This window comes from Macaca fascicularis, chromosome 2 (assembly GCF_037993035.2).
Source record: "Macaca fascicularis isolate 582-1 chromosome 2, T2T-MFA8v1.1".
In the NCBI taxonomy this organism is placed as follows: domain Eukaryota; kingdom Metazoa; phylum Chordata; class Mammalia; order Primates; family Cercopithecidae; genus Macaca; species Macaca fascicularis.
In genome coordinates, this window is record NC_088376.1 from 119552046 (window position 1) to 119575723 (window position 23678).

The window sequence follows — 23678 nt, forward strand, 5'->3', positions numbered from 1 at the left end:
CTCCCCTTACCCACTTAAAACCCTTTGAAAGCTTCCCATTGCTCTGTGGACAAGACCAAAACGCTTCCCACAGCCTGAGGCCCTACAGGATCTGAGCACTGCCAACAGCCCCCGCCTCCTCTCTTGCCACTCTCTCCTTCACAGACTCTGACAGGGTCTTCTTCCTGCTGCTCCAGTGCATCAAGTCCCTTCCTGTCTCAGAGCCTTTACTCCTGCTGTTCTCTTTGCAGGGCTAATTCCTATTATTTCCTATTCCATCACTTAGATGATAGTTTCAATAGCACACCCTCTACAAGGTCTATCCCATTCAAATCAGGTGTCTCAGTTACATTCTTTCAAAGCATAATGCTTTTTTTTTTAAATCATGGTATGAAAGACATGCTATCTTTTTTCTAAGAGAACCTGACTGGCCAAGGGTCATCCCAATGGCCCTCTTGTTTAGGTTAAAGTAGAGTTGGACTAGGTAGCCTAAATCCTCTGGTGAAGGTATAAGGAAACCTTTCATAACCCAGTTGAGGCTGCCCCTTCTCAGATCCCTGGTTTGGAAAATGTGAAATCTTGTAGGTGACTTTATGCACAATGATCCAGGAAACTTCAGGGAGGGAAGTCACTGACATCCCAGTCCTAGGTGCCCAGGATTCAGAGTAAGTGAGATCTATGGGAAGAAATTAGCATAGTTCCACCAGACCTAGAGTTCCCAGAAATAAAATAATTACTTCAAGATAGAAGTCCAGGTTGGTGATTGGGACTCAGGACGAGTGACCCAGTAGCCATGGAGAAGCCCCTATGGACAAAGTGTGTGGGTAAGGCTAGAAGCTTCTGGAGACCCCGCCATACCATATGGAGCCTTACGTGGGGCACAAAACTGTGCACACGGCTGTAACTCATGAGGAAGGCTATGTGTCCTAGTTGGGCTTCCCCACAGGCAGATGCTGAGATAAGGATGTGGGTGTAGGCGGTTCATTTAGAAGGTATTCCCAGAAAGTACTGAGAGGACAATTTGGAACTAAAACAAGGAAGTGAAGGAAGTCAATAGAGGGCACATTTTCTTTTCTTTTCTTTTCTTTCTTTTGAGACGGGGTCTCCCTCTGACACCCAGACTGGAGGGCACTGGCAGGATCTCGGCTCACTGCAACCTCCGACTCCCAGGTTCAAGCCATTCTCCTGCCTTGGCCTCCCGAGTAGCTGGGATTACAGGCGCCCGCCACCACACCGGCTAATTTTTGTATTTTGGGGTAGAGACAGAGTTTCATCATGTTGGCCAGGCTGGTCTCGAACTCCTGACCTCAAGTGATCCTCCGGCCTCAGCCTCCCAAAGTGCTGGGATTACAGGCGTAAGCCACCACATCCGGCCGAGGGTGCATTTTCAAGAAAGTTTCTGCTGCAAGCAACTGGAAGGAGCTTCGAGAGACAGTGGAGAACCGGCCTCATAGGTGCGCCTCCGGAAGGGCAAGAAACTCCATCATGGGCTGAGGGATGCTCACCTGGCTCTCCCAAGTGAAGCCGAAGAGAAAGCCCTCATGTTCCCATACAGGCCATGAGCGCTGAGGAGATGCAGGTGGGGCACCAATAGCATCCGCTACACCCCACATGGCACACTGTGTCTGAGCTTGGCCACAGGGGATGGGTTGGCCTTCCCTTGCAGGACCACAGAGTGGGGACCACAGAGGGCACGCACAGCATCTTTCAGTCCGAGGGAGATCAGCCTCAACAGCGACACCTTGTGGCATCAAGATGTAATCATGTGATGGACTAGTCGGACAGATCCATCTCCAGATGTGGATATGGGATTTATATCTATATCCCGCTCGCTTTGAGGCTGTGGAAGCCCGAAGCAGTAGGGAGGAGAGGAAAGAGAGGGAGACGGGGAGAATTGGGGAAGGTTGGGAAGGAGCTCTAGTGGAGAGATTCGGAACTTCCAGCTAAACTGGCAGATGGGTTCCATCATTCTGGATTTAATTTGGACAAATGAAACTGGGAGCAAGGGTTGTTTATTTTTAATATATTGTAATATATTAATCTTAGTATATATGTTACAATATTTATAAAATATAAACATTATATGTATTATTTACATTAAATATCTAATTTTAATATATTCTCTTTTCATTTATTTTTATAAACTTTTGATTAAAGCATAACATATATATGATGAAGGTAGATGTTAATTGCACAGGTTAATTGATTTTTTTTTTGAGACAGAGTCTCGCTCTGCCACCCAGGCTGGAGTGCAGTGGTGTGATCTCGGCTCACTGCATCCTCTGCCTGCTGAGTTCAAGCGATTCTCCTGCCTCAGCCTCTCGAGTAGCTGCGATTACAGGTGCCTGCCACCATGCCTGGTGAATTTTTGTATTTTTAGTAGAGATGGGGCTGTGCCATTTTGTTCAGTCTGGTTTTGAACTCCTGACCTCAATTGATCCACCCACCTTGGCCTCCCAAAATGCTAGGATTACAGGCATAAGCCACTGCACCCAGCCTGCACAGGTTAATTTTTATATAGTGAGCACACCTGTGTTACCACTGTCTAGGCCAAGACTAGAACATTATCAGCATCCCCAAAGCCTCTCTCATGTCCAATAATCCGCATATGACCCAAAAGCACTTCCACACCTTATAATTTCGTATTAATATGTGCAATTCCTTTTTGAGGTCTCTCTTCCCTCCTATTATAAACCCTTACACTGCCACCTAGGTTTTTACATTGTTGCTAACACTCTCAGAGCCCAGAACAAGAGTACAAACGGATGCCCAGGTTCCACGTGCCTATACATTTAAAGTTATATACTGAGCTAACAAACTGGTAAATAAAATACATTCTACCCTCCTACCTTGATGAATACAGAGATGGGGAAGGTGAGATTTGAATTTTGAATGTAGAATACTAAGACTCCTCAGAATTCCACCAAAACATTTTGGCAGAAGGAACGCCTGCCCCCCTACACCTCCACCAACACCCTTTTTCCCCACTTCTGGCCCAACCATACCCCATGGGCCTCATACACATGAACTCTGCAGCATGCAAGCTAGGCTTGCTCCAGCTATACCAGGGGTCCACAGACTTTCTCTGTAAAAGGCCAAACAGAACACATTTTAGGTTTTGTGGGCCATTTGGTCTCTGTCATAACTACTCAACTCTTGCCATTTCAACCTGAAAGCAGCCATAGACAATTTGAAACCCAATAGGCATGGCTGTGTTCCAGTAAAATTTTATTTATAAAAACAAGTGGTAGTTGGCCAGGCGCAGTGGCTCACGCCTGTAATTCCAGCAATTTGGGAGGCTGAGGCAGGTGGATCATGAAGTCAGGAGATCGAGACCTTCCTGGTTAACACGGTGAAACCCCGTCTCTACAAAAAAATACGAAAAATTAGCCGGGCGTGGTGGCAGGCACCTGTAGTCCCAGCTACTCGGGAGGCTGAGGCAGGAGAATGACATGAACCCGGGAGGCAGAGCTTGCAGTGAGCCGAGATTGTGCCACTGCACTCCAGCCTGGGTGACAGAGCGGGACTCCATCTCAAAAAAAAAAAAATAGTGGTAGTTGGATTTGGCCCACGGGTAGTAGTTTGCTGACACCTGATCTGTAACGTCACACATATGTGCCCCTCCATAACCCTAAACCTAGGGATGCACACAGTGGTAGCATGGCTTGCCCCCAAGAAGATAGACTGGGCAAAAAAATCCCAAGCAGATTCTGGAAGACAACTCAGGGTCATTTAGGCAGGGAGGTCACAGGCCTGTGGGTACTCAGAGTGGACTCTAGAATCCCAGGCACAGGCTCCAAGTGGATACATGCATTGGCGCCTTGGCCTCTTCCCCCAGTGGAGGGTGCAGTCAGAGGAGAACCAGAGTAGGCCCTCTCACCCAAGAGTAAGGGAACATGGGAGCTATGCAAAATAACTTTGAAATAATTGAAAGGATGATGCTGGTACTTTAATATCATGACATTTTCATCATATCACTAAAATCACTTCCATGGCAGTTACAGGACAATTTTGTAATTGTAGCCAAAGAGGAAAGACAAAGTGTCTTAAAAAGGAAAAGGGGAGCATCAAAATCAGATTTGGTTGGAGTCATACTTCTGTCTTCTAGATGTGCAACCTTGAGCAAAGTATTTTACTTCTCTCACCCTCACTTTTCTCATCTATAAAATGGGGATATCAGACTTTTTGTATGGATTTGGGAAGATTAAATGAGATGATATAAGAAAGTACATAGCACAATACCTAGCACACAGCTAATGATCCACAGAAGTTAACCTTGACAAGCCCAAGGCTACCAGAATATAACACAGTGGCTTTAAACCTCAAAGTTGCCATAGAATTCTCTCAGTTCACTAAACTTAGCCCTGTCAGACACTTTGGAGTCAAACTCAATCTGCTGTTCAAAAGTGTTCAAGACATCAACCCCAGTTCTTTAAAACTAGAGAGAAAAATGGACATTGCCTTCCCCCATGATCTGCAGGCTACAATATTATGCATCTGTAGTTATTGAAAGTCCCAGTAATAAACCATTTCATCTGTGAATACTATAATGATGTGAATCAGTAGGGGGAAAGTCCAGCTTAACACAGCAGAGATTTTCAAAATTGCTTTCTCAACATTCTCCAAAAAGCTCTATGAAACTCAAACATACCTATCCACACATCAGTACTCTCTCCTTTAGTTCTCCCAAACTCATTTTATAATTACTGTTTTCCATGTGTAGATTTAGCATGATTACATGTTCAGCTGCCTTGGCTCATATTTTATGGCAAGGTACTTGAGTGAAGAGGCTGATTGTCTTCCATACTACAAGGCAGGGGCTCTGCATGCCCAAATATTAGTTAACTGTTCTTCCCATTAATCATTTCCATTATTTAAATTTCAGACTCCATCAATTTATTTCAAAGTGTTAAATTAAGAATCTGAAACCCCTAAAAACTCTTGTTAAGGGAATAGACTATTATCTAGTACACAGCTAAATCCACAAGTTAAAAACATAGCAAAACAGCCAGGTATGGTAAGCTCATACCTATAATCTCAGCATTTTGGGAGACCAAGGTGGGAGGATCACTTGAGGCCAGGAGTTTGAGACCAGCCTGGGCAACATGGTGATGCCCCATCTCTACAAAAAAATTTAAAAATAAGGGCCGGGCGCGGTGGTTCACGCCTGTAATCCCAGCACTTTGGGAGGCTGAGGTGAGCCGATCACAAGGTCAGGAGATCGAGACCATCCTGGTTAACATGGTGAAACTCCATCTCTACTAAAAATACAAAAAAATTAACCGGGCGTGGTGGCGGGCGCCTGTAGTCCCAGCTACTCAGGAGGCTGAGGCAGTAGAATGGTGTGAACCTGGGAGGTGGAGCTTGCAGTGAGCCAAGATCATGCCACTGCACTCCAGCCTGGGCGACAGAGTGAGACTCCATCTCAAAAAAATAAAATAAAATAAAAAAATAATAAATTAGCCAGGTGCAGTGGTGTGCAGTTGTAGTCCTAGCTACTTGGGAGGCTGAGGCAGGAGAGTAACTTGAGTCCAGGAGTTCAAGGCAGCAGTGAGCTATGGTCACACCATTGCGCTCCAGCCTGGGTGACAGAGAAAGACCCTATCTCTAAAAAAAAATAAATTTTAAAAATGGCAAAATCCCCAACAATAAACAGTAAAATTAAGAAATAATTTGAGATGTTAAATAAAATTAAAATCAGCGATGGTTAATAAAATATGCCAATTATAACAACATTTTTCATTGCCTCATAAAGTCTCATAAATGGAACAAATTAAGTAGTTGCACTGAAGGAATAAATAAGGTTTTCAGATTCGTTTTTTAAACATCTGTGCATTTCCTTTCATCTGCAAATGTAAAATGTCAATTGGCAAAGCTTTAGTTACAGTATACTTACAAAAAAGAATATTCAGGAATTATTGGGTCTTATACTAAAAAAATCTTCTATCTGTCAACTAACAGATGTTTCTGAGAAAATGATAGAAAGATAGAATAACAACTCTGCCCTCTTGGCCCTAAAAATCCAATCACACAAAATTTTGCTACATTTACAATGGTATAAGGATTATGTGTAAATAGCTTTTTACTAGAAAAGAATATAGGCATAATCACATACATGAGGAAAAATTTTAGCAAAGATTGTAAGCTATTAAAAAAAAAAAAAAGACCACAATCAACGAGGGATAAAGAATGGCTCCAATGTGCAAATTATGGAGACAAGCATTCATCTATGTATTCTGGAAAGAAGAGAAAGAATAAACGTTACATTCTAACTCTGAGGTCTCTCAAAAATATGACTGATACCCACGTAAGAGTCACATTGCAGGCTTTAACAAGGATCAAGTTCAGGGTGCTGAATGGTATGCAGAAACCCCTTTAACAACGGAAATTAGAGTAAATGAGAGTCAGTAAGTGCAGTAAGTAAATCATCAAGTAATTGAGTCAAATCTCTTGTCTATGAATGAATAATGGTAGGCTTATCTAACATAAAAATAAATAAAAAGGGAAATTACAGGACATAACTCAGATCTATTCAACAAATACTTCTAGAGAACAAATCTGTAATGTGGTTTCTGACATGCTAGAGGTCCAAAGCCTTCCATTTAAAAGGGGGTCACAGCCTCTTTACTCAGGTTCACATTAACAACTCCAATGTTGTGCAAGGCTGCCAGTTGCTATGAACATGGGAAACAGATGAAGGCCTTTCTGGGAGTGATAGAGTGTGGTCTCAGATGGAGAGAGTCCTATGGAAGAAAGAGTGTAGTAACAGAGAAGGAAAATCCAGTTTTTTAACCTGGACAAGAACTAAGGAGGGGAGTCAGATCCATAGTTATGCATATTAAAGAATCTGCAAATCTCATGAGAATTTAACAGAATTAAATCCAATGAGAATTTAATATGTTTTTATTTCAGAAATCTGAAAACAAATAATGTAAGGATATTCTTGATCAGCACAGCGCCATGCCCACTGACTTTGAATATCAAGCTGTACCCTAAGGAATCACTGAGTCAATGTGAAAGGAAATAAGATGGTCTTGGGGATCTAAAGGACGTGTTCTCACTGGGTGAAGGTTAAGGATTGTCAAATTCCTCACAATGAATGAAACTTTGTGAATATGGTGGGGAAATTGAATCATCATCCAGCGCACAGCAGGGTAGACCAGAAGATGCCAAAGAACCCGTCCAGAACAGTCAGCATCACATTCTAGTTACAAGCAGCAATTTAGTTAATGCAGTTAAATTAATGTTGTAAATTTGAATTAGTACTGTAATATGACATATACTCTATTTCTAAATTGATTTAAGTTTTAAAAAGGTGTAAGAGCTTAAAAATAAAACTCACCAGCTTTATGTTTACACAATTTAAAGTATCATTACAATAAAAATAATTTAACCCAACCCTGGGGTTCTACAAGAAATTATTTTCATTAAAAAAGATACCATCTAAGTCTGAGAAACGTTGGTTAAGTGATTAAGCATACACTGGATTTGAGTCCTGAATCTCATATTTATTATCTGTTTAACTTTGAGCAAGTTAGCAAACCTCTCTGAGCCTCAGTAAGTATCTGAGTAACAATGGCTACTTCACAAAAATAAGGTGAGTAATGATTAAATCAGAGAAGGCAGAAGTACTTAGCACAGTGCCTGAGTCTCAGTAAATACTCAGTACAATCCTCCTCATCATCAATACTGACCACAGGCTCATTGTGTTGTTTTCTTAAATTAGACCCTGTCTTCCTCTTGAGTAAAATAGAAATAACAGTTTTACACATCTTGCAATGGGTCTAAAAAAAGTAATTGATTAAAAAGGTTGCAAAAAAAAAAAATTTGCACATGAAAGTAAAACTTTAGCCAATGCAGTTAATTGCATAATTTATTCAACATATTCACCATCGCCCTTTACCCAGCCCATCCCTACAGTCTCCTTCCTGTGGGAAGATCATCTTTCCTGCTCCATTGACACCTGGCTTAGCCGTATGACTTGTTTTGGCCAATGAAATGTGAGCAGAAGTAACAAATGCCATAACCAAACAGTAGCTATCAGAGCCCTCTTGTGGATAAACCATTGTTTTTTCTTGTCTACCAGGAGAATAGGCTGTCCAAGAAAGGCACCTTCAGCCTGTGTCCCAGAATAAAGATAACATGGAGCAGAATCACAGACAACCCCTGAGAGAAAGAAGCCACTGAGATTTGGAGGTCCTTTGTTAGCCCAGCACAACCTTGCAATATCTGACTAATACACCCAACTACCACAAATACAGTGCTAAAACAAAATAGGCAACTTTCAGGTTAAAATATAGGACAGCGTTTTCTCATTGATTTATCTCTCATTTCTTTCTTCCTCTACAGATTACCAAACTAGGAAATATCATTCATTCAGGGACAGAATATCTTCTGTTAGGTCTCCAGATAAATGCAAATCATTTGTAAATAATTTATTTTCAGACACAGATGCATACAACCAACTATTTTAACTGCCTCCAAATGTATTCTTTTTATTATTCCTGACCACTGATTTCTTTACTGACAAATAGCTGCTCCTGGTGCTTGGACATCGAGATGAAGGCAATCACTGGAAAAGCCGAAAGGAGGATAAATCCTGCTAGGAGGTGACATAGTTGTACAAACCATCCAAATAGTGAATGCCAGCGAGGATCAATGGGCGTGGGCTGGACCTCATATGATCAGTACATGTGTGAGTGCCTGTCCTGGAGCACAGCCCTAGGAAGAGTCCAGCTGTGCCTGACCCAAGCATGCCTCCCCACCAAAAGAAAGGCAACACATGCACCCACCTCCTGCTATCTGTGATTCCATCTTATAAGGGATGTGTGACTTACAGATTGCACCAAGTGATGCCCCTGTCTTCACTTGAACCTTTTGCAAAACAGATGATTCAACCCTGTACCTTCCTTGAAGGCAAGAACTATGTCTTCTTCATCTTCATATCTCAGCACTATTTTACACTTGCAATTAAAAGGCAACTCAGTGTAGAGCAGTTTAAAGCATGGGCTCTGAAGAGTCCAAATTCCAGTTTCTCCACTTACTTAGGTTAAGATCTTGCAAGCAGATGCTCTAAGTGCCTACCAATGTCCCTCTGGCCTGAACATTTTAGAGTGCCCCAAAGGCACTGCCAATATCAGAATCTCTGCCTGAGAGCATCTTTTAAACCTGGATAAGCTAGTCTTCCCTTGCAGGGTGTAGAAGTCCCAGAGTTAACCACCCTTAAAAAAATCTGACAGATATTTATATACCAGTGTTCACAACAGCATTATTCATGATAGCTAAAAGGTGAAAACAACCGAAATGTCCACTGACATTGAATGCATAAAGAAAATGAAGCATATACATAAAATGGAATATTATTCATCCTTAAAAAAGAAATGAGGAGGCCAAGGTGGGTGGATCATCTGAGGGCAGGAGTTCAAGACCAGCATGGCTAACATGGCAAAACCTCAACTTTACTAAAAAAATACAAAAATTAGCCAGGCATGTTGGCGTGCACCTGTAGTCCTAGCTACTTGGGAGACTGAGGTATGCAGATCACTTGAACCCAGGAGGCAGAGGTTGCAGTGAGCCAAGATTGTGCCACTGCACTCCCACTTGGGCAACAGAGCGAGACTCTGTCTCAAAAAAAAAAAAGGAAATGAAATTCTGATACATGCTATAACATGAATTTGGAAAACATTATGCTAAGTGAAATAAACCAGCCACAAAAGCACAAATATTGGCTGATATCATTTATATGAGGTACCTAGAATAGTCAAATTCATAGAGACAGAAAGTATAATGGTGGTTTCCAGGGGCTGGGGGAATGTGGAGTTATTGTTTAATTAGTACAAAGTTTCAGTATGGGATGATGAGAAAGCTCTGGAGATTGATGGTGGTGATGGCTGCACAACATTGCAAATATACTTAGTACCACCAAACTGTGCACTTTAAAATGGTTACAATAGTAAATTTTATGTTATGTATATTTTACCACAATAAAATAATAAAAATAAATAAATTTTAAAAAAAAGGAAAGAAGAGCCGGGCGCGGTGGCTCAAGCCTGTAATCCCAGCACTTTGGGAGGCCGAGACGGCCGGATCACGAGGTCAGGAGATCGAGACCATACTGGCTAACACAGTGAAACCCCGTCTCTACTAAAAAAAAAATACAAAAAACTAGCCGGGCGAGGTGGCCGGTGCCTGTAGTCCCAGCTACTCGGGAGGCTGAGGCAGGAGAATGGCGTAAACCCGGGAGGCGGAGCTTGCAGTGAGCTGAGATCCGGCCACTGCACTCCAGACAGAACGAGACTCCGTATAAAAAAAAAAAAAAAAAAAAAGGAAAGAATAAAAAACAACTGACATGAGCTAGTGGTGAGACATCCCTACTCTCTTAGACTTTGTGTAAAAATACCCTAAGGCAGGTGTTGTGCACTATCTCTACCATTTCCTTATGGTATTAAACACCAGCTGCCATTGCACAACTCGCTTAACAATGCCCCATCTATTGGCTGCCTTCACTTCCCTGTCTCGCACTCTCATTCACTCACTAGTGACCCCTGTATGTCCCAAGTAATTACTTGTCTCAGGGTCTGCTTCTGTGGGAAACTCAACTAAGACACGGAGGCAAGTTTCTTAATTTCTCTAAATATTACTTTCCTCATCAATAAAAATAATACTTAGATCATGAAGTTATTGTGAAGATTAAACGAGATAATTCTTAAAAGTGCTTAGCACAGTGCCTGACTCACAGTAGATACTTAATATGAGCTTCTTGAATTTCTGGTCTAACAATTATCCACCTTTTTTATAGAAGATAAACTACGTCTCTCAGTTTCAGGAAGAGATTAAAAAATCTAAGAGCCAATTCTTTCCATCTTCTGTGTGAATAACATCTCTCATGACTTAGCACTCATCATTTAACCAACTACAAGAGGTATTAGAAAGAACTGGAATTCTGTATCCAACTCCATCTTTTGCCTAGAGGTGGGCTGAGCCCACAAAAGAAGTTAGATAAGCTCCCCAGATAGCAAGCAGACCCACCCAGGACAGACAGATAACCACCATTCCCTCCTGACCTCAGGAATTAGAGGGCTGTGGGGTCAATTATACACAAACTTTAATCTGGTAAATTTTATCCGTATCCCTTTCTCTCTTTGGCTACAAATGTACCCTCCTAAGGTTTATGGCAAAGACTAGGATTCATTTAGTCTTTCTCTAGTTCCACAGTACATCATTTTAACAAATGAAACCATGCGATCATGAAATTCTCATTGAGGTAAATCCTTTGCCAAATGTCATTTTATTTTGCTTTGATTTCTTGTTACTTGCTTGCCAAAATACACAGAGATTTTATCATAATAATCACCTATTCTGACTAGCAAACCAAAGGATTAGGTTACATACTCTGGTGGACTCATAAATAAGACTGATGAGAAATCCAATTTCTGTCCCTTGCTTTTGTAGAAAATGCCTTTCTGAATATGTACTTTTTAAAAAGCTGAACAAACAAAACTTACCTTGAATTACATGTTAAAAAGGGAAACTGTTCCCAAAAACAAATAAATGATAAAATCCCAAATTCCATCTTGCTCTTTAATATAATCCCTAAAGCTTTTTTCCAACATTTCATACATACGTAGCCTTTAACTTCACTCACAACTATAAATAGTTGGCCAACTTAAGTTCAAAGCATCTGACTAAAGCTAACCACTAGCCATATTGGGCATGCCTAATGGTTTCACTGTTTGGCTCAATTACATCATGAGCTAAATACTTATCCCTATATTATTGCCTACATTTTTCCATTTTCCACTTATAAATTAATGACAAAATTCAAGAAATATTCAGGTGATTGCACAAATTCTGTTGTGCAAATATGGTGATGCTGATGAACTAAAACTACTTGTTGGCAAGTAAGGTCATGATACAGTAGCTCAGAATGGTGGTTCATAAGCTACAGCACAGAAGATTAATGTATGAAAGGCAATTTAACAGTGTTACTGTATAATGTGCAAGAGTGTAAATCATACCAAAGTAAAGTCAGAGGCAGCCACTATACACGGGGCATTGAATAGTGTTCTGGCCCATAACTCCCAATCTTGTACATTTCAAGGAATAATGAAACTATTTCCATTCATGAACTTTCTCAGACCACTTTCAGAAGCTGTACACTATGAATTACTCCAAGTATTCCCCTCGATTAATCTAACGCAGTCAGTTTCATTCTGCCCATTAACTACAAAGATTTTAAAACACAACGTATACTCTCTGTGCTCTGCTTAAAATTTGCTGAAATGAACTTTGTCCTTCGTGATATTTGGAAAGAGTCTCAAAACCAACAAGTGGTGTGGAGTCCCACTGCAAATTTTTACCAGAAGATATTTTTCCTCACTGGGAAAATGATCTTTCAAAATTATTAAGGCTGCATAAATTGTGTTTGGTCAATGAATAAGAATGGACATTGCTAGGAGTCCCAAAGCCATAATAATCAATCTTTCTATTGTTCTCCAGGTCATCTTGCCACCCTCTCTTCCCAATAGCAAGCCCCATACTCCCACAAGCATCAAAAGTAGGTAATTATTGCCATGACAGTGAAATAAAAGGAGAATAAAGAGCAGTCAGAGTCTTTGATCATATCCGTCCCCTACTTGAAATCTCTTGAAGGTTTAAGCTTGAGTCCCAACTCTTCAATGGCTCACAGGGTCTCATGCCCTGTCACGCTCTCTGGCTCCTCTTACCATCCGTCATCCTGAGCCAAGCTAAACTCCAGCTCTGCAGTTCTATCTACCTTTACCTCTATGAACCCTGAATCTCACATTCTCTTGCTTACCTTTGGACCTAGTGCATGCTATTCCCCCTGTTATTTGTACCTTCAAATCCTCCCTCCTCTGGCTAATTCCATTTACCCTTCAGTGACACTTTAGGTGCTACTTTCTTCGGGAAGCCTTCCTTCATTCTTCATCCATGACTCTCCTAAGTCTTCCGTGACAGCCTGGATGTTCCCCCAGAGAGCATCCATTATTGCCTGCTTACTTTTTGGTGCTCCTCTAGATACTACAATCCCTGAGCTTCCCCACAAAATTACCTGCTCTCTTAACGGTCCCCCCAACACATACACACCCCATTCCCAGAAGAAGACTGGCACAAAGCAAGCATACACTCATATGATGAATACATAACAGAATGGCTTAATTCTTTGTTACTAATGTCTATTATGAAAGAACACCAGCCATTCCTGTTTTCCAGGTTAAAATAACTAATAAAATGATAATTACTTAGTTGAACCTCTGCATGAAGAAACTTGTAAAAATATATATATAATAGGTCTAGAAGAGTGCCTTTGAAGCAAATTGGACTAGATGATAGAGAAACAGAGATCCCAAATAAGGAGAAAGCTAGTGGCAAAGCCAGAAAGGGAACTTAGGGCTTGTGACCCCAGGTCAGTGCTATGTCTCTGTATCCAAAAGAATCTGCTCTGAAGTTATTCTAAGCAACTATTCATGTTGTGAATTCAAGGTGGCCCATGAATGCATTCAAAGCCCATGTATAAAAAGAGAGTTATTTCTCAGCTTTCACAAAAAAGGTGAAGAATTCCCCTTGCGTGCCTCCACTAACTGCTCCACACTCACAAGCCTGATGAACAGCAGCCACCAAGACCCAGGTGCTTTTGTACCCACTCAGCATCAAACAGGACCTATTTTCAACGAGCCCATACAAATGCCACGCTGTTATCCCACTCGCTACCCAACCTCCTGCTTCCTGTCAGGGAGAGGCTTCAGGAACAATACGAATAAAGGGTCAAAATGCAAAACAAAGAAGGGGGAGGAAGGAACGTTACAGCCTTAGAAGGGAAGGAAAAACACACATCACCAGAAGGAAAGAAAAGACATCAAAAATCCTCTCCTAAGACGTGAATGTAGAAAAAAGAGTCAACAATCCTGCTCCTCTCGGAACCTGCCCCTTGAATCACGGCCGCTCCTTGACGTGATGACAGCTGAAGCCAGCTGGCAAAACGGAGCATGGCTAATCTGCCTCAAGCCAGGCACAAGAAAGACATCTTGGTAGGAATTTGATGTCCACCAGTATCACTGAGAAAATAACCAGTGATCATGGGACCACCCTAAACTCACATCTTGCAGAGTTGCTCAACTCTCACTGCCAGAGCAGCTCCCAGACCCCAAACCCACCTTCAATCACCTCAGGCCCATAGAGGATGAACTCCCAGCCTGACCACACCCATCTTATTATAGAGAAATTTGCCACATAAGAACTGGTAACCACAGTGCACAACTAGGTTCAATTTCTTGTATGAAACCCCACTCTTTCTTACTGTAATTAGTCATACCATTTAGCAGAAATATTTCATGGTTTGCATAAGGATCTGAGCTTATTCTTAAAGAACAGTCACATTGCTCAATTCCCATTCAAGCTCTAGTCTTCTGACCCACTAAGAAGTTGCCTTGAATTAATAGTTTGCTCCTAATGCATTTAGAGTAAATGCACTTTGCTGCCTGCAACTCATTCATGCCCTGAAATAACAGAATGACAACTACCTTTAGGGGTGGAAAGTATTAAGACAGGAAAAGAGAGCTAATGCTATCAGACCACACACACACATACATACACACACACACACTCACACAGGATAATCAAGTAAGCAAAAAAGACTGAAAAATAAACCATAGCAAAACTAAGTTGCTGGTATAAGGTATCTATGAACATTGTGGCTGGCCTTTGGTTTTAAGGTGTATCTCAGAGATGCCCTTCCAACTTTTCATCCAGTGGGGCAATAATCTCACCATTGACTTCCAGTAAAAAATAATCACTTAGTTCCTTCCTGAAAGTTCTTCCTGTCTTTATTTATTTTCTTCTCTTCTTCCATGCACACACGCTGTCTCTCTCTTTTTAATTTTGTTGAGTGCCGATTAGGTGCCAGCAACTAGATATTTCTGGGATCTGACCAAGTGAACTCTGCTTGGCAGAGTCAACATGAGTTCAAGAACAGAGGAAGTGCAACTTCAAAGCAACAAATCTGGAAGATGTAAGTGGAGAAGGAATGCCCAAGAGGTTAACAGCAGAACTTGAGGCACGCCCTGGGAATTGGCCAGCCAACTGCTGAAGAAATTAGGCTGGAGTAGCAGATGAACTGGCCCAAGAGAGGTGTAACCAATTATATGAACAATTAAGTCAGTGAGATAGTGGCCTTGGACTTCCCCAGCTGAAAGAATGAGCAGAAAATCACAAAGAAGGCTCGGCCCTGGCCGTGAAAGTGAGACAGCTTAGAGTTCCTGGTGCTTTTGGCATTGACACTTGTAAGGCTTGGTGATTGTTTCTGATGCAATTGTGGGGCCACTCACTGTTTCTACTTTCTCTAGTGATAATTTAGCAGCCTTGAGAGTAAGGCAGAGGTGGATTCAAATTCTGGCTCTGCCACAGCATTAACTCTGAGCAAGCTTTTCTATTCCTTCAATCATTGAACAAATACTTATAGAACATCTTGGCACCAGGGATACAGCAAAAGGCAAAGCTCTTGCCTTCATGGAACTTATCAAACTCTTTGAGTCTCAGTTTCCTCACCTATAAAATGGGATAATACGTTTACTGGTATAGGTAATATGAAATGAGCAATATAAAGCACCTAGCACAGTGCCTACCACATAGTAAATGCTCAATAAGTGGTGCTCTTCATATAACAGAGCAAATGTATCCATCACTTCCAACTGGAGTATTAGCTCCAAGTAGTAAGGAACTATCTGTGGTTCATCTCTGTACCCCCAGTGCCTATCACAAAGTAGATACCCAATAAATACTTCATAAGTTAATCACTACTTAATTAATAACAGCCATTGTTATGGTAACTGATAGTCATTATTCCTTTCTAAGCCACATAGATTCTATACTTAAAAAAGCAACGTGGCAGCCGGGTGTGGTGGCTCACGCCTGTAATCCCAGCACTTTAGGGGGCCGAGGCGGGCGGATCATGAGGTCAGGAGATCAAGACCATCCTGGCTAACACGGTGAAACCCTGTCTCTACTAAAAATACAAAAAAAAAAAAACAACAAAAAAGCAACATGGCATAAAGGCTTTTTTTTTTTTTTTTTTTTTAAGAACAGTAAGGTGCACTATACAATATGTCTTCAGGCACTTTTTAAACATGAAAACGAATGTTATTGAGCATAAAGATTTCAATTCAAAGAATCTATTTGAACAGGACAGTAGATGTAGGTGCCAGCCCACTGCTTTCCTAACTACAAAGTAAGGACAAGCTGGCCAGGCTTCAGGTTAATCCAGAAGGCACCCAAAAAGTAAGTTACATAAAGTTTAGCAGATATGCTCAAAGATGACGTATCAGTAAACATAAGCAGAAAAGTGCTGCAGAAACCAAAAATCACAAAATCTTCATTGTTTAAAACAACCAAAGTTTACTTCTTGGTCTATATGTCCAACTCCAGTTGACTGGAAGCTGTGTTCATTTAGTGACTGAAAGGCCCAGGCAGATGGAGGGCTCCATCTCAACACACATTTCCATAATCATTGCAGTAGAAGAGAGCACTGGGTGCTCTCACACTGGAAATCAAATGTTCTAGCATGGAAGTGATGCAAGCCACTTACAACATATGCCTGGAAGGAAAGAGAAAGTGGCTATGGGGAACATTAACAGTCTCTACCACAGATGATATCAAGACACAACCTGTGGAATAACAAAGGGATTTGTTAAAGATGATGCACAAATAAAACATCTGAACAGCTATAAGATTCACATAATCCTGGACCAGGAAGGGTGTGTAGGTATCATTTTAGAGCAGTGGCCTCAACGTAAAGATACCTCATGCAACACAAATCTGGACCCTAAATTTCCAGAACAGCTCTGCTTTCTATAAATATACTGAGGGTCCAGATAAATTTTTATTTAGGAAACAAAAAGTTTTAACAGCTGAAAAACATTTGAAAACTATGAATGTAAACCAAATCCTTTATTTTACAGATTTAAAAAGTAAAGAGAAGAAAAAAAGGAGACACAGACAGTTAAAGTAACCCCAATCTACCGCGCAAGGAAGGTCTAGAATGTTTAGCAGAAATAAGTCCATGGACAGAATCTAATGTACCACTGCAGCACCTTCTGACCTTACCCTTCACCTCTGCTACCTTTAACTGGCACAGTGAGCCAGACCCAGACCAAAGTCATGTAATACAAGGTCATCAAGGGCTCAATAAATGGTATTGACAATGAGTAGAAGACCCCACCCCACAGCATTAAATAGTGATTCATATCCCATTAGCAATTCTCTATATTACTCATTCCCTACTTCTGGGCAAATGTGAAGCCATCAGTAGAAGTGAATACTAGTCTTCAGGAGACTTTCATTTTGTTCTCAGGTTAACAGGAACTATGATTTGGGTTCACTCAATTCCATTATCTTCTCATGTCCCCAGCTCTGTTTCATGCCCAGTTTTCCCTCCACCTCCACTCGCACTAAAGCATGTATGTCATGCACTCAAGCCTCAGTGGACTCCCAACCTCTGGTCTCTGTCTTTTTCAATGGCTTTATACTCACTAGCCCATGAAATCAAACTCAGATATTTCAATCAGGAATCCAGGTGCCTCCTCAGTCTTACTCCAGCCTAATTTTCCAATATTATCTCCACTACAGTACTTATCCTGCCCAGCCAGAGGCAAGATGATGATCCTGAAAGTCAAAATGACATTGTTTTGAACCCATAACGCTTCCACTTACTGGTTGGGCAAGTCCTTAACCCCTCTAAGTTTTAATGTTCTCACCTGCAAAATAGGTGATAGCATCTACTTTGAGGGTTTTCTTGAGAAGGTATGTATTAGTGAGGAGTATGTGGCCACAAGTAATAAGTAGTGGCTTACAAGTAAAGAACTTTTTTGTTTCATGCAATAAGAAGTACAGGGGAAGGCACTCTGGGCTGGTACTATGAATGAACAATGTCACTAAGACCAAGATCCTTCCAGACTCCAGCTTTGCCATTTGTAAGACATGATTTTGGCTAGGCACAGTGGCTCACACCTGTAATCCCAGCACTTTGGGAGGCCAAGGCAGGGAGATCACTTGAGCTCAGGAGTTCCAGACCAGCCTGAGCAACACGGGGAAACCTCATCTTTACAAAAGTATACAAAAATCAGCCAGGCATGGTAGTGCACACCCGTAGTTCCAGCTACTACGAAGACTGAGGTAGGAGAATCACTTGAGCCAGGGAAATCAAGGCTGCGTGAGCTGAGATCCGTGCCACTGCACTCCAGGCTCGGTGACAGAGTGAGGCCCTGTCTCAAAAGCAAACAAACAAAATAAAAACCATGACTTTATCTTCATTGTTGTAGTTGGCTGCTACCCCTCCAGGCATTGCACCGATGATCTCAGCAGCAAGAAGCTAAAAGCTGAAAAGTTCTTGGAGTATAACAACCAGGTGTGTCCCACTCACCACATTTTCAGGAAAGCCTCCACCCAACAACTTCCACTTATGTCATTATCAGACTCAACTGTCATGGCCACTGTGAGTCCAAGGGAGTCTTGGGAAGGTGAGGTGGGCTTATTTCTATCTTAGACAAAATTGGGTTTCTTCTAGTTAGAAAGGAGAAAATGAATGTTGGGTAGGCAACCAGCAATGCCTACCCAATATTAAATATCTTATGGAAAGTGCTAAGCACAGTGCCTAACACATAGTTAACTGCCCGATAGAAGTTAAGCTATAAATACTACTGTTATAATTATTATTGTTGTTGTTATTCACCTTTCTTACTCTCTGGCCAAGTGGAATAACTCAATATCCATGTGTGCCCCTACGTTTTTATAGCATCCCTTGCTCTATCTGCATCTCCAACTCTCTCTGCTTTAAGGTCCAGGAAAATGCCATTGCATCCAAGAAGTCCTTCCTCACACTTATTCCTAATGATAAGTTTCATGGTGGCAGGACCCACATCAGATAAAAACTGTGTTCACCAAAGTTTTTAGATACTGAACATTGTCTCTTGGAACACAGTAGGTTCTAATAAATAATGCCTTAATAATTTAAGTAATTCATATGTATACACCAACCTGCTTTACAGCCAGCCCTCTAAAATCAAACACAGTATATTCCTGAAATGCAGAAGTTAAGCACCAGGTTTATATGTCACACAGCCAGCAATGGGAATAAGGGGATGAAAATTGCATTCCCCAAGACAAAGAAAAAATTAGAAAAGCCTCTCACCATAATTTTTACATGCTGTTGGAATCTGGATCATAGTTCATCAGATATTCGCTCCCTTACTGTGAACAGAGTCTACTTTTACACACAAGTTTTGTCCAAAATAGTGCTTTGTCCAAAATAGGTTATCAGTGAAAGTGACATTTGCTCATGCAGTTTGCCTCTTGGCTCCAGTGATCTGCCAGGAGAAGAGTATGCCCCAAGTAGCTGCCATCCCTTCAGCCTGGGCCCCAGGACACATGTGGAGCAGACTGGAACCCAACCCACAGCCTCTGCACAGCCACCCCAAGGAGCCCAACCTATACCAGCCAAATCACGGTCAACCTGAAGACCCATGAGTGTGAAAATAAATACCTGTTGCTGTAATTCGGAGTTTTGTTACACTGCCAAAGCTGACTAATATATCTTATCATTTGATATATGTTAGCATGTCTTATATCTTCATTCGCTTTGTTCCTTTTCTTCACATAAAAAGAACAGGCTAAAGAATCTCCATGTTTTGTACATCCAGTGATTTCTACCTTTGGATCAACTATTTTAAATTTATGAGACCCACATTACCATGAATATTGGTGCTTTTCTGTGTTTTCCATTCATCCTATGTTTCTAAACTAAGAAAATCACAATAAAATATAAAGGAATAGTGTAAACATTGCTGAAACAGAAACTGTTGGCTGGCAAGTAGGTGCCCCATGGACCAGCCAAAATGTTAACTGGTTAGCAGATTAAAAAAAAAAAAAAAAAGGGCTAGAGGATGTCCTAGTAAAACAAGCAAATGCAGATTGTACAAAAGTCAACCTAACCAAAGTCAAAGACTCTTTAGGTAAATTTGTGGACTCCAACATCATTCACCTTATTTTTCAGGATACCTGTTTTGGCAAACCTTCACCACTGAGTTTCACCAACGGGAAGAGACTGATAAGGCTTACATCTTGTAGCTTTTCCAACATATTAAAAACAAGAGAGCTGGTCACACCTGTAATGCCAGCACTTTGGGAGGCCAAGGCAGGAGGATCACCTGAGGTCAGGAGTTCGAGACCAGCCTGGCCAACATGGTGAAACCCCGTCTCTACTAAAAATACAAAAATTAGAGAGGCATGGTGGCAGGAACCTGTAATCCCAGCTACTTGGGAGGCTGAGGCAGGAGAATCACTTGAACCCAGGAGGCGGAGATTGCAGTGAGCCAAGATCGCACCACTACACTTCAGCCTATGTGACAGGAGCAAGACTCCATTTCAAAAAACAATAAAAAATAAAATAAGAGGGTCATGCTATTACAAAAGAATAATTTTAAATATCATTATAGCTAATCACTAATAGAAAACGGTCTCTGTAAATAACAAAGAAAATAAAACCCTAATCCCTTGGTGGGGAGACAATTGAATGATGTTAGGAGCATTTATTCAACCAAGATCTATTTAAAACTCCAATTGGAAATTTAAGGTGTCAAGAAAAATGGAAGAGTGTGAATTTTGTTTTGTTTTACCTTCTTTTAAGTCATCATCATTAAGTTTGGAACTAAATTTCTATCGAGTCAAAATTTTTATTTTATCATATGTTATATTTTTTATATTTTATTATGTTTCTACTGGAAATATATAATAAACAAAGTTACTAAATTTGCCTATTGACCCATGCCACAGCCTTAAAATGGAAAGGCAAAACAGGCTGATAAAAGGACTGTCAGAATCACAGTGGACTCTTAAGAGGGTTAGCTCTACGTATGCTGGGAGAACCTACACTTCAGACTGGACACATGCAGACTACACAACCCAAATTTGAAGTCAAGGCCATGGCCAAGGTCATGGGCTCTGGGTAAGACAAACCTGGGCTCAGGTTCTTGCTTTCATACTAAACTGTGGCAAGATACTTAATTCCTTCTAGTTACTCATCTATAATTTGGGCATAAGAATAGTACCTACTTCACAGGGGCTCCACAAGGTTTAAAAAAGATAATGCATATAAAGTACTTAACAAAGTGCTTGCCTATGCAATAATAACGATGATGATAGTAATAGTAATAATACTGCTTTGACAACCCCGACTTCTACATGAAAACCATTCTAATCAGTATATTCTGGCTCACAGTCTGTTTATGAAATGCTTAATTCACAGCATTATGTTCACATCCAGGTACAGCTTCTATAAAGTGACAGCTCTTTGGATCAATCAGTAATTTTTTAAATGAATTCAGGGAGAAGGGTGTTGAAAAATCAGCCTTTCACTAGTAGTGAGTTGAGAAGGATCTGGTCCTTCACCCATGATTCACCCACCGGTGAAAGTCTTGCTGGTGAAAATCATGACACCATCACCTTCCACACCCCTCCCTGCCAAAACTGTAAAAGTATTTTATTAAAGCACAGAAGCAAAGAGACAAGATGGCTTACAGGAGAAAAAGGCAAACTCTACTACTCCCCAGAAAGAAAATGACTTGACCCCACCACCACCAAACTGACATTCTGCAAAAGAGAACAAGGCAGCCCTCACTTCCAGAAGTTAACTGTCAGAACTAAAAGAATCCCTTCTATTCATGTGACTCCCCATAAAGAACGTTTGCCGGCTTCAAAAATATCTTATAAATCCATCCAGTAGAGCCAAGACCCAAGTACTGTATACTGAGAAACAATGTGACTTTACAAGGACAAGAGTGACCATAGGAGACAAAGTGCCACACCCTTTTCCGGATAGCTCAACGGCACATGGTGTCTCTTATAAAGACTGCAATTCTGGAGAAATAGGTGGGCAATTCTAACACCCCCTCCCCCAATTCCTTCTTTACACAGATTCATTTTCATTTTTAAGCCAATGGCCTTGGCATCCGCAACTACAACAACTAATAATCAGTGGGGTGGTGGGTAAGGGATGGGGAGGACAAGGAAACACGGGTCAAATATACTTGCTTCTAAAAGTCCATTTTCAAAGAGTTTTCTTCCCGCTTGTCTGCCTCTCACAGCTGGATCCCCATACCAGGTGGAAACCAATGGTTAAGTAAAACCACTGATTTAAAGAGCCAACCAGGAAACTAACCATGACAAGTGGGAGCTGCCCTCCTCTCCCGAGCATTGATTGGTTCTTTGGGTTCCACTGGTCCCCATTCTACCCACGTAAGTGGCAGGTGTGGCTGTCAATCACAGAGGGAACTGACAATTCACCGCTCCGGGAGTAAATTGCCTTTCATCCAGCAAAGGCAGGTAGCCGCCTAAAATCGATCGACTCCTAAAAGAGCGGACCCTCCCTCTCCGGCAAGAACAGAGACCCTTAAGTACAAAATAAATAAGGCAGGGCCGAACGGAGAGTTTACGAGCGCTATTTTATTACCCCGAACCAAAGCAGCTCTTAATCTTCACTGTCCTAAGATGATCTTTCAAAGGCTCGTATGGTATTTTTTTAAATTAGGTACACCTTCGTAAGTATCCCTTTTTTGTATAATTAGGAGATGGGGAGGAGGAGAGAAGGAATGCCGTTCAGTTCAATTTCACATCGTATTCCTTTTCATACACCATCCCCTAGCCCTCCCCATAAATCGGCTTCATTTTCCCTGACACGGGTTTTTTTTTTTAAAAACACACGCTCCCCTCGGAGCCCACCCAGGCAGCCAGCCACCCCACCCCCTGGGCTGGGGCTCCACCTTTCTCCACTTTGTTCTGCTTGGGGTTGCTCAAGACCCCCGCCCCAGCTAATACCCCACCCCTCGAGGCAAGAGGGGACGCCAGGCAGAAAAGGGGGATCTGAGAGAAGAAAGGCGATGGCAGTGAGGGTGGCTGCCGGAGAGGGACTGCGGGAGGTGGCCCGGGCCGCCGGGGCTAGCGAGCGGCGCCCGCGCGCCGGAGGAAACCGTGCACTTGTTCCAATCCGGGGGTTTAGACATCAAGGCAAATCCTCCCTTAGGCCGCCCCATCCCTTCCCCCGCCCGAGAAAGCCCCGGAGGAGGCGGATGGTTCACCCCTAGGCTCCCCACGATAACGCATTGCAGCTCCCCACAAGCGAGGGGGACCCGGCACGAGGGATGCCCGGGCACAGGTACCCCGAGGGAGCTGGGCACCAGGCGGCCCCGACCCCAGCTTCGGCGTCTCACCTTTCGGATGCTCGCCCCGGGGCCGTCCCACATGGATTTTTACAACCTCTCGTCGCCTTGGCCCCGGGCGGCCGGGAGGAGCAGGAGCCGGCGCCGGAGCCGGAGACCGAGCGAGCAGGAGCGGGAGGCGGAGGAATAGGAGGAGAAGCGGGGCGGGGAACCGGGAGGGAGGAAAGAAGGGAAGGAGGAGGACACCGCTCGGAGGGCCGGGGCCAGGCGCGGGGCCGGGCGGGGCCGGCGGCCGAGGGGGCGGCACCCGCCGCAGTCCCGAGACGCGCGCTCGCGCGGCGCTGCCAGGCGCTGCGCTCGGCTGAGCCCCCACCCGGCCGGCCCGCACGCTCGCCCGCTCGCGGAGGCCCTGACTCACATTCCCAGCATTCCCGAGGAGCCGCTAGGGGGGCCGGGGCTGGGGCCCGGGCGCCTCCG

General features: G+C 42.5%; 1 protein-coding gene across 18 annotated transcripts in view; it reads right to left on the reverse strand.

The window, feature by feature from the left end:
- The window catches only part of ERC2 (ELKS/RAB6-interacting/CAST family member 2), a 974891-nt gene extending 951419 nt beyond the window's left edge, over positions 1-23472 (reverse strand). For all 18 annotated transcript variants that reach the window (XR_012431280.1, XR_012431279.1, XR_012431278.1 and 15 more), the window contains exon 1: positions 23253-23472. The gene's annotated coding sequence lies outside the window, so the exon portion shown is untranslated. The remainder of the gene's footprint in view (positions 1-23252) is intronic.
- Between the last annotated feature and the right edge of the window lie 206 nt (positions 23473-23678).